Source organism: Dromiciops gliroides, chromosome 3, assembly GCF_019393635.1.
Source record: "Dromiciops gliroides isolate mDroGli1 chromosome 3, mDroGli1.pri, whole genome shotgun sequence".
In the NCBI taxonomy this organism is placed as follows: Eukaryota; Metazoa; Chordata; class Mammalia; order Microbiotheria; family Microbiotheriidae; genus Dromiciops; species Dromiciops gliroides.
In genome coordinates, this window is record NC_057863.1 from 564,487,172 (window position 1) to 564,490,729 (window position 3,558).

A 3,558-nucleotide genomic window follows, 5' to 3' on the forward strand; every position below is an offset into this window, starting at 1 on the left:
ATGTATGTATGTATGTGTGTATGTATGTTTGTGTTGTGAGAAAATAATGGGTTTTGGAATGCCCAGAGGACCCCCCTGTTTGAGGGGATAATATTAAAATTGATTGGATAGACTTTGCTGTTTAACTCACTTGAAGTTGACTTGATTGAAACCACACCTACCTGAGAGCCTGGCCCTCAGGGGGTGTGTTCTCTGAACTCTGAAGTCAGCATGTTCTGCTCATGGACTGTCCTCAAGTCCACTGAACCAATAGATTTGGGTGATGCTAGCCAATTATCTTGAAACAGTGTGTAAGGGCCACCTCTCCTTGAATTGAATTTAAACAGAGGGCACAGATAAGAATTGATTATGAAGGGATGATATCTGTAAAGCATTTATTTTTTGTTTTTTGTTTTTTTCTGCGGGGTGGTCGGGGCTGAGTGGCATGCCTATGATTGAGGGAATGGTGAGTGTCTTGTGTTGGAAGACTGGATTTGGGCTTGGGTTCTCCTAGGTCCAGGGTGGGTGCTTTGTCCACTGTGTCAACTAGCTGCCCCATGGTGATATATTTAGGGTAAAATTGAGGAGGGAAAGGATTGTACTAGGGGAAGGGGGAGGGGAGAGAAAGAATGGGGTGAAATCTCACATGAAAGAAGCAAGGAAGGCTTATGGAGTGGAGGGAGAGATGGGGGAGGAGTGGGACAATGAATGAGCCTTACACTCATCAGAATTAGCTCAGAGACATTAATCTCATCAGAGTTGGATCAAGGAGCGAATAACGTACACACTTAATTGGGTATAGTAATCTGTATAACCCTGCAGGAAAGTAGGAGGAGAGAGGGATAAGGAGGGAGGGTGAAAGAAGGGAGGGCAGAGGAGGGAGGGGACAGTCAGAAGCAAAATACTTTTGAGGAGGAATAGGGTAAAATAAGATAGAAAATAGAATAAATATAATGGGAAGGAAGGGGATGGAGGAAAATAGTTAACAATAGTAATTGTGAAAACATTTTGAAACAGAGGCAAGAGTAATGTAAGATGATGATGATAGATTGATGAGGATTGGAGCAAGATGAAGATTGATTGATGAGGATGACTGATGATGAGAATGGCTGAATGAAGGTGAAGATTGACAATGATGAGGAGTGACTGAGGATGATGATGATGATTGATGGATGATGATTGAATGGTCGATGCTGATGCTGATGCTGATGCTGATGGCAAAATGTATGGTACTTACTTTGCTGGGCTATTGTGAAGAACATTATTTGTCAAGTTTAAGGTACTATATAAATATTATCAATTACTGTTGTTGCAACAATAAACTTCATGGGTTTATTGTAAGGAAATCTCTCTTTAAAGTACTATATACATGTAGTTTACTATAAAGAAAATATACAAAAACAAACATTATCTATATTCTATGTTTTTTTTTCTATTTTGTTAACATTTTTCCCAATTTCAATTTTTTTTTTTGGTGAGGCAATTGGGGTTAAGTGACTTGCCCAGGGTCACACAGCTAGTAAGTGTTAAGTGTCTGAGGCCGGATCTGAACTCAGGTGCTCCTGACTCTAGGGCTGGTGCTCCATTCACTGCACCACCTAGCTGCCCCCCAATTTCAATTTAATCTAGTTTAGACTACATTCAGTGATACCTTTTTTCAGACATCTCTATAAGATTCTAAATCAAAGAAATGGGGCTGACCTGCATTGAGAGAAGTTTCTCAAAAGGAACTCTTTCTTTGAATGAAATCACAGGTCCAATATCTCTCACTTTTGAAAATGAAGAAAGCGAGTCAGATAAAAGTTGTGACTTGACCGGGGTGACACAGATAATAAAAATACAAAGTCAAGCAGGATTTGAATCATATCATCCTGTTTGTTGGCACAAGTCCAGTACAATGCAAATCTGTTTCACTGTTTGTTATTGTGTTTCTCTGTTTTTTCCTATCACTTTCCCTTGCCTTTTCTGACCTTTCATTTTCACAAATAAAACAATTCTATTCTTTTCTCTATCCACATGCTGTTTACAATATTTGTGTTCAAATCTTTATTATTGTATCAGCTTTTTCTCTTACTATGCTTTTATTTATTTATTCATTCATTCATGCATTCATTTATTTATTTATTCATTAATTCATTTATCTCTCTCTCTCTCTCTATTTATTTATTTATCTATTCCATACATGAGAAGATGCATAGAATGAATCAAGCTTGGATTTCTCTTTTGGGAATCTCTCTTTTCAAGCATATACTTCCACACAGTTTTTTTTTCCTACTGGAGCTTCTTTCATGTTCTACTTAGGGTATCTCAACTTAGATTCACATATAGACAAATTGCTTCTTTTTTCTTTATAGGGTTATAGTTATGACCCTTTTCCTAAGAGAGTTGTCACTTTCTGACTTTAAAATTCCCTTTGTTCTCCATATTGTGAGGTGAAAAAATCTGAATTTGGAAAAAATACTCTAGATCAATGGAGGAAAACACAAACAAATTCAATAACTCTAAATGTGAAAAGACTAAACAATCAAATACATTGAAAAATTGTTTCACATTAGATAAGTTAAAAAAACAACAACACTCTTTTGCTCATAGGATATACACCTAAGAAACAAAGATGTATGAAGAATAAAAATGTAGACCTGAAATAAAATTTATTTTGAATCACATGAATTTTTGCAAAAGAGTTGAAATCTGTCAGCCATTGCAAAAATGAACATTTGCAAAACAAAATATATAAACAAAGAAAATTAATTATGCTGAAGGGAATGATGGAAAAGAAATCAATATTATGTTCTTATGCTCTAAATACCTTGTTATATAAATTCATCAAGGATAAATCAACTGAAAGACAAGAAGACATAGACAGGACAACAATAGTCACAGGAAATTTCAATGTCTTCTCATTTTTAGACAATTCTAACAGAAATATAAACAAAAGGGGAAACAAACGATATAAATATCTGAAGAAACTAGAGTTAAAAGACTTATGGCATTTTTGAAAGTAGACAACTGAAGAATATACATATTTCTCAGTACCACATGGGTTTTTTTAAATGTCCATATATTAGGGCACAAAGTGCAAATGAATGAAAAAAAGCAGAATTAATAAACATATGATACAATAAAACTAGCAATCAGTTCAGAGATCACAAAGAAAAGGTACATACCAAGATAGTGCCTTTACTATGAAATCACTTGTAATTATTTGGTCAAATAAACAGATTGTATAAACCAACTATTTGAAAGAAAATTATAACTATCAAACAACATACTATGTTGAAGCTGAAGCAGTAATCAGGTAAAAATAATGTTTCAGTAAATATACATTTACAATATATAAAAAGAGATTATTGAACTGAATATGCATTTAAAAGTAAAAGGCAAATAATCTAAAGAGAAATACAAAGAGACTACATTAAAAATTAGAGGAGAAATAGATAATTTGCTTTAAAGACTATTAAATTACAAAGAAAAAATGTTTAAATACTTTGAAAATGCTCAATAAAGCTGATAAAACTTTAGCCAATATGATTTGAAAGAAGAGGGGAGAAATCTAATTAATTGAATACCAAATGAAAC